This window comes from Mustela nigripes, unplaced genomic scaffold, assembly GCF_022355385.1.
Source record: "Mustela nigripes isolate SB6536 unplaced genomic scaffold, MUSNIG.SB6536 HiC_scaffold_20, whole genome shotgun sequence".
In the NCBI taxonomy this organism is placed as follows: domain Eukaryota; kingdom Metazoa; phylum Chordata; class Mammalia; order Carnivora; family Mustelidae; genus Mustela; species Mustela nigripes.
In genome coordinates, this window is record NW_026739436.1 from 4,663,739 (window position 1) to 4,677,218 (window position 13,480).

Here is a 13,480-nt window from a genome sequence, read left to right on the forward strand (position 1 = left end):
TGGTGGGAGGTTCTGTGTACCTGGCACCCTACATAGGAACCTAGTTCCAAATTCAATAAAACATCCTCTGGCCCCAGTCAACTATTGTGCCTGGTTTTGTTTTTGTTTTCTTGGCAATATATGCACATGCACGTATTGGACAGAGAGGCAGGGAAATCACAGTGAGGGGGTGGAGCTGGAGAGGGAGAAGCTTACTTGCACCTGAGCAGAGAACCTGAGAACAGAGTAAATGCCAAGACCCTGGATTCATGAGTTGATCTGAAGGCCGCCTCTGAACTAATGGACACAACCCGGGACCCAAGAGTTGACTTCCGAATACCTCCTGTTTCTAGACAAGAACCGCTGCTCTGTCATTGTTCAGAAATACAGGGGATAAGGTTTTGTCTTGGGCTGGTGTTGCTTGAGCTATCTGGCCTGCTTTTGAGAGCTGGTATAGCTTTTCCTCTTGAAGTCAGTGACTGGGCTATGGACAAACTATTCTCCCATGCCTATTTGCCGTAAGAGAATTCCTCCATGCCTAGATTTTCCAGGGGGAGTATATAATGTCTTTTGGCGCTCTGCTTCTGTATATGTTGATGAGAATCACCTGTGCCTCTGATTCTGGACTTCTCTTCCTGCTCCCAGATGAGGGTCATTTTCAGCCCCGATTTCTCAAATCCATGTTCAGCCCTCTTTTCCTTCTCTCACTCTTACTTCTCCTACAAGAGGCACCTCTTTCAATTCCTTGGAGTGGATGATTCCCTAAACTCATTGTCATATTCCATCATTTTGCCTACTCTCAAGAATTTGCCTCCTTATTTTCTAGGCTTCTTCTTCCCGGTCACTAATTGGATCCTCTACTTCTGCCATGTTCCCGAACGTTGCATCCAGTCTCCTACCAATATTCTCTTCAGTAGCTCTTTATGTTCTTTTATATTTCCAGTCTTATCTCAGTGGTTCGAGACTCTCTGATATCTTCTATGTTTTCTGATGTACAGGGAGTATCCATGCCGCTGCTTTCAAACCCCTTAGGCTTTTTATATGTAGAGATTACACTCCGATTGCCTAGTCGGATTATTTCTTGTTCTTTTACCTTGGCATCAATTGATTCTTCCATCTTTGCCTTGGATCTAGGTCTCTGTATTCCTCTCCGTATTTGAATACCTCATTCTGTCTTCTATCCTAGGGTTAATATCTTTATAAAGGTGAGAACCCGGAGTGACCAATGGCTGACCCTTAAGGGATTTTGCGGTGTGTGTGTGTGTGTGTGTGTGTGTGTGTGTGTGTATGTGTATGGCATGCATGCCATCTGCTGTTTGTACGTCGGACCCTTCCTTGAGACCAGTCAACTGCTATGGCCCTCCTTTCCTGACGTTTGATGTGTTTTTGGTCCGGGCTGAATATGCTGAGGTTTACCTAGGTGGGCTCAGGTGTGCCTGTGAAAGGAGACATTCCACCAACTCAAAATAATGCAGGCCTGCAGAATGCTGTGTTCAGAAGAGAGCATGTGTTTAAGGATTTCTTCTCGTGCCCAATGGGAGAGTCTGTTCTCCATGGACTAAGCATCTTGGACTGAGGAAGGCAGTCCTCCAAGTGTTCCATGGTTGGGATTTCATGTTGGCAGGCTTGGAAGCAAATGTCCTCACTTTCCTTCTTGGCCAATAGCTCTGCCTTGATGCTGCTGGTGAGAGAGCCCAAAATTTCTTATGCCCCCATTGAGTCATTTCCACGAACGCTGCCTCTCATGGATGTACTGCCATGTCCCACCATATTTCCACTGCTTCTCCTGGTATTGTCTCTGATCATTGTCTCCAGGCTGTCTGCACCTGGTTGCTTGTTGGTTTCCTATGCAGGAAAAACGTGGTGTTCTTTCGAGCCGATGTCTGCCAAGCCTGCTGATTTGAAAAATCTAGACTTCACGTCTTGTGTTTCAAGAACTTGTGCCCTTCATATCCTATGCTCATAACAACCAATGGCACTGGGATATAGGTTCCTTGTGGGTTCCCAGTGAGCCCTGCTTTGCTGTGCCTTTGTCCTTTGAATGGTATCTCTGCCCTCTGATGCATGAACCACACAAATCTCCACTGAGCCATGTCTCCAACCTTCTCCCTTAGTCTCTGCAACTTCCATGCTCTTTGCTGTGGAGATTACTTTGTAGACTTCAGCTCAATATCCACCCCGTTGCAGTTTATGTTGTCTTCTTTCTGTTGCTTTCATGGCTGAAGACAAACACGAAGTTATTAGACACTACTACCATCTCACTGTCCTCCATGTCACCACAAATTCTTACTAAGACATAAGCCAGAATGAATTCTTCCACATGTCTCATGTGGCAGGGTTGCGGAGACCATTGGGCTTCATCACATCTATCATTCTCAGAAAGAAAACAGACTCTTTTTCTCAGAAGGACAAAAACCAGAAGATTTCACTGCCTCAAGACAGTCAAGAAACATATGAAAAAGCAAGGGGTATAGGGACAAAAAATCTACTCTTATGAGGCACAAAAACTTGGTGTTTGTTTGATGGCAGTTTTGTGAGAATACGTGTTTTTCGAAGAGGAAAATAGATGACGTCCCTTGCAGAAGATGTTCCGAAATGAATGGAATGTGATTTTTCAAGGCATCTCAAATTCAGTTGCTATCCTTAAGACACCGAATTCTTATCTCTTGAAATTTAATTATAAGTGTTATGTGAAACACACACAGACCACACACACATTAACACCGGCACATGCACACACACCTGAACACACTCACATATAAGACACACAAAAGAGGGAGAGGAAGTCAGAATAACACTAAGGAAGCAACCCGAAAGAAAATACCATAAAGGGGAAATGCAAAGTGAATCCAAGTCAGAAGCCAACCGAAAAGAGAATGTGAACTACTTACCTATCAATAATTCAATCAGTATTCAGGATTAAAGTCTCCCGACAATACAAACACTTCATAAGTGTGCTTGAAATCACCAAAAATAAAAAAAAGGCAAAAAAGATCCATAAGAAAACAAAATATTAAAAAGCTAGACCTTCTGTTGTCAATAGGAAATTTTCTTCGAATATAAAGATACATATGGCTTGAAAGCGAAGATAATGGGAAGACGTAGGTTAATATTGCCAAGGGGAAGAGAGCCAAAGTGATTGTGCCTACATCAAATGGAGCGATTTTATGCCTCTGAGAGATAAAAGATGAGCAGAAGATGTTTTGTCTTGATGGAGCATCCAAACACCAGAAACCTGGAAGAATTTCCAATGTATACACCAAAAACATGGTTTTATCTAAACATTGGAAGCATATGAACAGAGAGGAAGGGAGATGGGGACTTTAATCCAATATTGTTGGGGACTATGATATCCACGTTAAGCACAGCAGAGATCATATGGATGGAAAGGTGGTAAAATAACAGACTTCCACATTGGCTCTCTAGACCTCCTGAGCTTGGGGATCCATGAGTAAGTTTGTGTATCTGAGGAGCATAAGATATGTTCTTCCCAAAGGCAGACCGAACTTTGTATATCACAGGTCATGAGCTGGAGTCCAAATCCAGGGGTAATTAATGGAAGAGAAGTCAAAACCTATCCTGTGCACTTATGATCATGAAGGTATGAAAAGGGGAAGATATCATTTTCAAATTGGACATACAGCCAGACACTAAAAGTTGGAAAACAAAACACGTCATGAACTAGCAATGAATGCAAGAAAGAAAATCGAAAGGAAAAACAGCAAGAGCTATGAACAAAGGAATGTCAAGAAACTTATGGGGTGATGCCAAAACATTTTATGGGGAAACCATATAGGGTTAATGCATGCATTTCCAAAATTTAAAAACACCAAAAAAAAAAAAAAAAATGTAAAGCAACCTACCTCGATGCTGAAGGAACAACAAGAAGAAGAACCTAATTCCAAAGTTAACAGAAAAAATAAAATCATACATATAGTTATTGAAATAAAGGAAAGACAAACAAACCAATAGGAAAAAAAAAATCAGGAGATCTCACAATTCAATGTCTTAATCATGAATAAACTCCAGAAGCCATTACTGGGATAAAACAGGGAGAGAAGAGCACAGCTGAAAGTATAAAACAACTTGAGAACTGGTAGAAAGGAAAAAAGAATAACCTAAGGAGACACATCCACACATTTATGCTAGCTAATCCAAGACCAGAGAGAAGAGGATAAATTATCAGACACATAGCAACTCCCAAGATTAGGTCAGGAAACTTACAAAATCTCAGCTCTCTAGTAGTGACTGAAGCCTTTGAATCAGTAATCCAACACCTGCCAACACACAGAAGGCCAGGTCCAAGTCATTTTCCTGGGCCACTCTTCTAGGTATTGAGCGAAGGCATTGCCTTGTCCTCTGATCGATTCCAGAGATGGAAGAGGCGGGTAGACTATAAGTCACAAGGATAAAGACACAATTCAGAGAAGGACATTTTAGTAAAGCAATCCCATGTCATTTCAATAAGGAATGATAATAAACAATATAATGCTTTCCTTTTCACCCTGTGCCTTCCTTTGGTTTTGAAAGGGCCAGATTGTTTTCCTCTCAATTGTTGTTGTTGTTGTTGCTGTTCTGTTGAGAAAGCCCACCTATCATCCATCATCCATTTTTGACAGAGTATTCACGGATGCTCTAGTTGCATGTATGTCCCAGTGCTCCTCCTAATATATGCCACAACTCCAGAACACCCCTTTAACAGTTCTCTTTTCTGTAACCCTCATCTTGGTTCTCAGACTCCTGAGTCACTCCTGGTAGGTCTCATTCTCTGACTTCTTGCCCTTCAGTTTTCCCTTCCTATACTAAGGACCAAGGTATTCCTACCGAGGCACATATTGTGGGAAGCCATATGATATTTCCCTTTGTCTGCTTGCCTTTTCCATTTCCCATCAGCCAGGCATGGGACATTCATGTCAACGCAACATCCAGGGGTTCATTTTCTTCGATGGCTGAGGAATACTGTGTTGCCGAAATGGCCCAAACTTCCTGATCCACTAGACCTTGTAAGGGCATTTAAGCTCACTCCAAATGTCTTCTCGAATGTGCCTTGCAAGTCGTCGGTATAGGCCGTCCCTTTCCTTCTGACTAAAGTGACTTGGTCTGCGTGTCTATACCCGTTACCACAAGTATACTTAATTAATGATGACAACGGGTGCAGTCCATGCCTCTCCCTTAAGAGTTAGCTGTGATGTCGAAGGTCAGTCTCCTCGAAGACTTTGCAAAGGTTATTAAGGGAAAACCAGGGAGACAGAGCCCTAATCCCTGGCCGTGCATTTCAGAACACTAGGAGATGAGTCCACAGACAGCACCGTATATCGAATCCCTCACCTTTTTCCTCGAAAGGGGACTTTCCAAACTTACTCATCACTGACCCATAGACAAAAGACGCTGACAAAGGAAGCTCTCACCCACAGGATGACAAAACCCAGGGAGAGCTGTTGATACACACGAGGTCTCCTGAGACTTGAGCTTTCTAGAAATTTTAGTGGAAATAGGACTGCTTTCTGTAGTTGGGGAAATGTTGGCTTAAAGGAAGGTATACTGAACGTCATTTTCTTTTCTCTTAGTCTAGAAAGGGGAAGTGGGACATTAACCCTCAAGACAACCTGAGTATTTCATCAGACTCAGAGGGCTCTTGTTCTGTCCTTCCCGGGCTTTCTACCTAAAGCCATAGGACGCCAAGGTCATTGGAGAGGGACAGCTGCTTCAGTGAAGCCAGCATCTGTGATGTCACAACACTTTGATGTCATAGCAAAGACTCCTCATTAACCCAAGCCTGATGACTACACTTGGCTGGAGTAGGCATGGGTGGGACAAGAGGACACCAAGCCGTCCCAAACTGCTGGAGCTGCTTGGGTCTCAAATCAAGGCAGTTTGCAAAGCGATTTGTTGTCACTTCTCCATGGCCCAGTTGGTAGTGTTTGGTCGTGACTTTCAGCTCCAGTCTTCTGGACTTCAGAGAAAGGCAAGCAACCAACATTCCATCTTAACCACGACAGGCCAAGGAACAGTGAGGCCTCAAGCAAAGCCTCAGGGGAGGAAATCTGTGCCCGGCACAAGAGTCAGGAACTCCCACCCTATCACGGCGCTTCTGAACAGGAAAATGGCCACCCAAGGAGAGCTCCAAATGAACACTGCAACCGTGCCAAAGACATGTCTGGAGTCTTCCACAGCGAAGACACGAGTACCTCGAGTGTCTTCAGAAACGGTGCCATCAAGGCCTCCCAATCTTCAAAAATGACCATGCATCAAGAAAGACTCTACACCCTTAACCTTAGGTCCAGGATGGACTCATGTACTTGGAGTCCACAGGAGCAAACGGAGAGAATTTTGGAAGAGACCCAAACCCCAAGTGAAGCGATCTGAAAGACTTCTAACCATTTCAGAAAGACAACTTTTATGTTCAAAAATATGCATTGAAGAGGATTCTAATGTGGAAGAACCTTGAGCACTCCCTCAGGTTGGAGCGGCTACCCTCTGAGGAACTGCATGGAAATGTGGCAGCACAAACCTTCCTTCACCCTCTCATTATCATCCCCCAAATTGTTTCATGAGATAAGCAAACAGTGCCTCTTGCAGAAGATGGGCATGTTCTAATGGAGCCCTGAGAAGATGCACAATTGTCACCAAGGGGTCAGTACAGCACAACATACAGCAGATACTGCAGGTTGGTGAGGAGATCCAGGGAGACAAAAACAGTAGAATAAATGAGGGAGCTCAAAGCGAAGGTCAGGCATTTTAGGATGGTGATAGGTTTTCTGTACCTGGCTGCCCTCCACAGGAACCTAGGTCCAAATGCAAGAAAACATCCTCTGGCACCAATTAATTAATTAACCCTGGTTTTGTTTTTGTTATCTTGTCAAATGATGCACATGCACATATTGGACAGATAGAGAGATCACAATCAGGGTTTGGAGCTGGAGTGGGAGAAGCTTAATTGCCCTTGAGCAGAGAACCTGAGACCAGAGACATAGCCAAGACCCTGTAATCATGAGTTGATCTGAAGGTCGCCTCTGAACTGATGGACACAACAAGGGATCCAACCTTTGACTTCTGAATACCTCCTGGTTCTAGACAAGAACCGCTGCTCTGTCATTGTTCAGAAATGCATAGGAAAAGGATTTTGGCTTGGTTCGTGTTGCTTGAGCTATCCGGCCTGCTTAGAGAGCTGGTATAGCTTTTCCTCTTGAAGTCAGTGACTGGGCTATGGACAAACTATTCTCCAATGCCTACTTGCCTAAAGAGAATTCCTCCATGCCTAGATTTTCCAGGGGGAAGGACACTATGTCTTTTGGTGCTCTGCTTCTGTGGAAGGTGATGGGAGTCCTCTGTGCCTCTGATTCTGGACCTCCCTTTCAGCTCCCAGATGAGGGTTATTGACAGCCCTGATTCTCAAATCCATGTTCAGCCCATGGACTTTCTCTCACTCTTACTTATCCTACAATAGGCACCTATTTCCTTTCTTTTTGGATGATGATTCCATAAGCTCATTGTCATGTTCCGTAATTCTGCCTTCTCTCTTAGAATTTGCTTTCTTATTTTCTTGGCTTCTTCTTCCAGGTCACTGATTGGATCCTCTATTTCTGCCATGTTCCCAGTCTTTGCATCCAGTCTCCTACCAATCTTCTCTTCAGGAGCTCTTTATGTTCTTTTATCTTTATCAGTTTTATCTTTGTGGTTCGAGACTCTCTGATATCTTCTATGTTTTCTGATGTATAGGGAGGATCCAGGCCGCTGCTTTCAAACCCAAATCACGCGTGTTATATGTAGAAGCTTCACTCTGATTTCTTAGGCATGATCCTTTCTTGTTCCTTTTCCTTGGCATCTATTGATTCTTCCATTTGTAGTAGATCTAGATCTCTATCTCCTCTCTGTATTTGAAATACTTATTCTGTTCTCTATCCTGTGGGTAATTTATTTAGGTAGAAGAGATCATTGAGTGACCAAGGACGGGCCCTTAAGGTTTGTCGTGTGCTTGTGTGTGTGTGTGTGTGTGTGTGTGTGTGTGTGTTTGGCATGCATGCCATCTGATGATTGTGATGTGGCTGACACTGTCCTTGAGAAAAGCCATCTGCAGTGGCTTTCCTTGCCTGCCATTTGGTGTGTTTGGGGCCTGGGCTGAATATGCTGAGGTTTACCTTGGTGGGCTCTTGTGTGGTGTGAAAGGAGACATTCCACAACTCATCAGAACACAGGCCTACAGAATGCTGTGTTCAGAAGAGATCATGTGGTCAAGGCATTCTTCTCGTCCCCTATGGGAGAGTCTTTTTTCCTTAGACTAAACAACTTGGCATGAGGAAAGCTGTCCCTCAAGTGTTCCAAGGTTGGGATTTCTTGTGGGTAGAGTAGGCAGTCTTTTGGTGCTCTGTATGAGGTGAGGATGCTCCTCACCATCCTGTATTGCCCAGTATCTCGGTCTTGATGCACCTCGTGGGGAAGGCCAATATTTCTTATGCCCCCATTGAGACAACACCACGAACATTGCCTCTCATGGATGCACTGCAAGGACCCACCATCTTCCCACTGCGTGTCTGGTATTGTCGCTGATAATGGTCTCCAGGTTGTCTGCACATGTTTGCTTGTTGGTGACCTATGCAGGAAAAACACGGAGTTCTTTCGAGTTTATATCTGCCAAGCCTGCTGATCTGAAAACTCCAGCACTCAAGAATTGTGTTGTCAGGAACTCTTGCCCTTCAGACCCTCTTCTTGTCACAGCCAATGGCACTGGGAAACAGGTGCCTTGTGGTTTTCCAACATGCCCTGCTCTCCTGTGCCTTTGTCCTTTGCAAGGGATCACTGCCATGTGATGCATGAACCAACGAAATCTCCTATAAGCCATGTCTCCAACCTTTTCCCTTAGTCTCTGGGACTACCTTTCTTCTTTGTGGAGTTTACCTAGTAGGCTTCTGATCAATTTCCACTCCGTTGCAGTTGTTGTGGTCATCTTCCTGTTGCGTTCTTGGCTCAAGACAAGCACGAGGTTATTAGACACTACTACCATCTCACTGTCCTCCATGTCACCACAAATTCTTACTGAGACATAAGAAAGAATGAATTCTTCCACTTGCCTCAAGTGGCAGTGTTGCAGAGAGCATTGGCCTTCGTCACACCTATCATTTTCAGAAAGACAACAAACAGATGATTTCACTCCCTCATGACAGTCAAGAAACATATGAAAAAGCAAGGGGTATAGGGAAAAACAATACAACACTAATGAGGCACCCAATCGTGGTGATTATGTGAAGGCAGTTTTATGAGAATACTTGTTTATTGAAGAGGACAAATCGCCAAGGTATTTCTTATGAGGCACATATTGTGGGAAGCCATATGAATTTTCCCTTTTTCTGCTTGCGTTTTCATTTCACATCAGCCAGGCATGGGACATTCATGTCAAGGCAAGGTCCAGGGCGTTCATTCTCTTTGACGGCCAGGGAATACTGTCTTCCGAAAATGGACCAAGACTTCCTTATCCACTAGTCCTTGCAAGGGCATTGCGGCTCACTGCAAAGGTCTGCTCGAATGGGCCTTGCAAGCCATTGGTATTAGCCGTACCTATCCTGCTGACTAAAGAGAATGGTCATCGTGATTATACCCATTACCGCAACAAGGACAACTAATGATGACAACGGGTGTGGTCCGGGACTCTTCCTTAGGTTTAGCCCTGATGCAGAATGACACTCTCCTCTAAGACTTTGCAAAGGTGTGTAAGGGAAAGCCAGGTAGACAGAGCCATAAACGATTAGCCATGTGTTTCAGAAAACTAAGAGATGAGACCACAGACAGCACCATATATCCAAGCCCTCACCTTTTTCCTCGAATGGGGACTTTCCGTCCCTTGGTCATCACTGAGCCATAGGCAAAAGACGCTGAGAAAAGATGCTCTCACACACAGGATTACCAACCCCATGGAGAGTTGTTGATACCCATGAGGCCTCACCATTTCTTGAGATCTCTAGAAATTGTACTGGAAATAGGACACCTTGCCGTATCTGGGAAAATGTTGGCCTAAAGGAACATATACTGAACATCATTTTCTTTCCCCCTTTTCCAGAAATGGGATCTGGGAAACTAACCCACATGACAACCTGAGTTCTTGATCAGACCTAGAGGGCTCTTGTTCTGTCCTTCGGGGTCTTCCTACCTAAAGCCTTAGGACACCAAGGTCATGGGAGAGGGACAGCTGCTTCAGTGAAGCCCGCATTGTGATGTCACAATGCTTTGAGTTCATAGCAACCACTCCTCATTACATCATGCCTGATCACTACAATTGGCTAGAGTAGTCGTGGGTGGGCCAAGAGCACCCCAGGCCATCCTGAACCGCTGGAGCTGACTGGGTCTCTCATAAAGGCAGTTTGCGAATAGAGTTGGAGTCACCTTCTACATGGCGCAATTCATAGTATTTGTTCGTGATTATTAGCACCAACCCTCTGGATTCCAGAGAAAGACAAGCATCCACCATTCCATCTTAATCACGACAGGCCAAGAAACAATCAGACCTCAAGCAAAGCCTCAGGGGAGGAAAACTGAGCCCGGCATAAGGATAAGGCCCCCACACACAATCAATGAGCTTCTGAACAGGAGAAGGCCCACCCAAGGAAAGAAAACTGAACACCCACAACCGTGCCAAAGACATGTCTGGAGTCTTCAACAGGGAGGACACGAGTACCTCGAGGCTCTACAGAAATGCTGCCAATAAGGCCTCCCAATCTTCAAAAATGACCATGCATCAAAGGCAGACTCTACACCTTAGTGTAGAACCTTAGGTCCAGGATGGACTCATGTACTTGGAGTCCACAGGAGCAAACGGAGAGCATTTTGGAAGAGACCCATAGCCCAAGTGAAGCCATCTGAAAGAATTCCATGCCCGTTTCAGGAAAACAACGTGTATACCCAAAAGGACGCATTGAAGAGGATTCGAATGTGGAAGAACCTTGGGCACTACCTCAGGGTGGAGCAGCTACCCCTGTCGAACTGCATGGAGATGTGGCAGCACAAGCCAGCCTTCTACCTCTCATGACCCTCAGCCAAATGATGTCATGTGATAAGCAAACAGTGCCTGTTGTAGAAGATGGGCATGTTATAATGGAGCCAGAAGAGAATGAACATGTGTCAACAAGGCGTCAGTACAGCGTGACACAGCGGATGCTTCAGGTTGCTGAGGAGATCCAGGAAGACAAAGAACAGGAGAATGAACATTGGAGCTCCGAGCGAAGGTCTGGTCTTTTAGGATGGTGGGAGGTTCTCTGTACCTAGCTGCCCTCCATAGGAACCTTGGTCCAAATTCAATAAATCATCCTCTGCCCCCAGTCAATTATTGTCCCTGCTTTTGTTTTTGTTATCTTGTCAAACGATGTGCTTGCATTTATTAGACAGAGAGCCCGAGGGAGGTAGAGCTGGCGAGGGAGAAGCTTACTTTCACTGAGCAGAGAACCTGAGACCACAGTCAATGCCAAGACCCTGGAATCATGAGATGATCTGAAGGCTGTCTCTGAACTGATTGACACATCCTGGTACCCAACCATTGACTTCTGAGAACCTCGTGGTTCTAGACAAGAACCGCTGCTCAGTCATTGTTCATAAATGCAGGCGATAAGGGTTTTAGCCTGGGCTGGTGTTGCTTGAGCTATCCAGCTTTCTTCGAGAGCTGGTATAGCATTTCCTCTTGAAGTCAGTGACTGGGCTATGGACACACTATTCCCCCATACCTATTTGCTAAAGTGAATTGCTCCATGCCTAGTTTTCCAGGGGGTAATGACACTATGTCTTTTGGTGCTCTGCTTCTGTGGAAGGTGATGGGGGTCTTTTTTTCCTTGATTGTGTTCCTCTGTTTGTGCTACCAGATGAGGGTTATTTTCAGCCCCGATTTCTCAAATCCATGTTCAGCCCTCTTTCTTTCACTCACTCTTACTTCTCCTACAAGAGGCACCTCTTTCAATTCCTGGAGATGATGATACCCTAAGCTCATTGTCATGTCCTGTAATTCTTCCTTCTCTTTTAGAATGTGCTTCCTTATTTTCTAGAGTAGTTCTTCCAGGTCACTCATTGGATCCTCTACTTCTGCCATGTTCCCGGACTTTGCATCCAGTCTCCTACCAATCTTCTCTTCAGGAGATATTTATGTTCTTTTATCTTTATCAGTTTATCTCTGTGGTTTGAGACACTCTGATATCTTCTATGTTTTCTGATGTACAGGATGTATCCAGGCCACTTCATTCTATACCCCATCGGGCGTGTTCTATGTAGAAGTTTCTCTCTGATTTCCTAGCCGTGATCATCTTGTTCTTTTACCTTGGCATCAGTTGATTCTTCCATCTTTGCCTTTGATTAAGTATCTGTCTTCCTCTCCGTATTCTGAAAGCTCATTCATTTTCCATCCTGAGGCTAATGTCTTTAAGAAGAGGAAATCCGGGAGTGACCAATGCTGGCCCTTAAGGGATGATGGGTGTTTGTGGGTGTGTGTGTGTGTCAGAAAACAACAAATATTAAACAATCTCAAACTCTGTTGCCCATAGGAGATTTCCTTTGACTATAAAGATACACATAGCTTGAAAGTGAAGAAATTTGGAAACGTAGGTTATGCTCTTGCCAATGAGAAGAGAGCCAAAGTGATTGTGCCTAAGTCATCTAGAGTGATTTTATGCCTTTGAGAGACAAAAGAGAGAGGAAGGTGTTTTGTCATGATGGAGCATCAAAACATCAGAAACCTGGAAGAACTGCCAACATATATACAAGAACATGGCAGTATCTAAACGTTGGAGCATATGAACAGAGAGGAAGGGAGATGGGGACTTTAATCAATATTGTTAGGGACTATGATATCCACGTTAAGCACAACAAAGATCCTTCGGATGTAATGGTCGTAAGGAATAACAGACGTCCATATGGGCTCTTGTGACCACCTGAACTTTGCGGATCTATGAGTAAGATTGTGTCTCTGAGGACAATAAGATATGTTCTTTCCAGCGGCAGACCTAACTTTGTCTATCGCAGGTCATGAGCTCGAGTCCAAATCCAGAGGTAATTAATGGAAGAGAAGTCAAAACCTATCCTGGGCACTTATGATCATGAAGGTATGAAAATGGGAAGATATCTCTTTCAAATTGGAAATACAGCCATACCCTAATGGTTGGAAAACACAACACACTCATGAACTAGCAGTGAATGCAAGAAAGAAAATCGAAAGGAAATGCAGAAAGAGCCATGAACAAAGGAATGTCAAGAAACTTAAGGGATGATGCCAAAATATTTTATTGGGAAACCATAAAGGGTTAAACGCATACATTTCCAAAATTTAAATACACCGAAAAAAAAAAAAAAGTAACCTAACTGGACGCCTGAAGGAACAAATAGAAGAAGAGCTGAAATCCAAAGTTAACAGAATAAATGAAATCATACATATGATTATAGAAATAAAGGAAATACAAACAAACCATTAGAAAAAAAAAATCCAGAGATCTCACACTTCAGTTCTGAAAACATGAACAAACTGCAGAAGCCATTA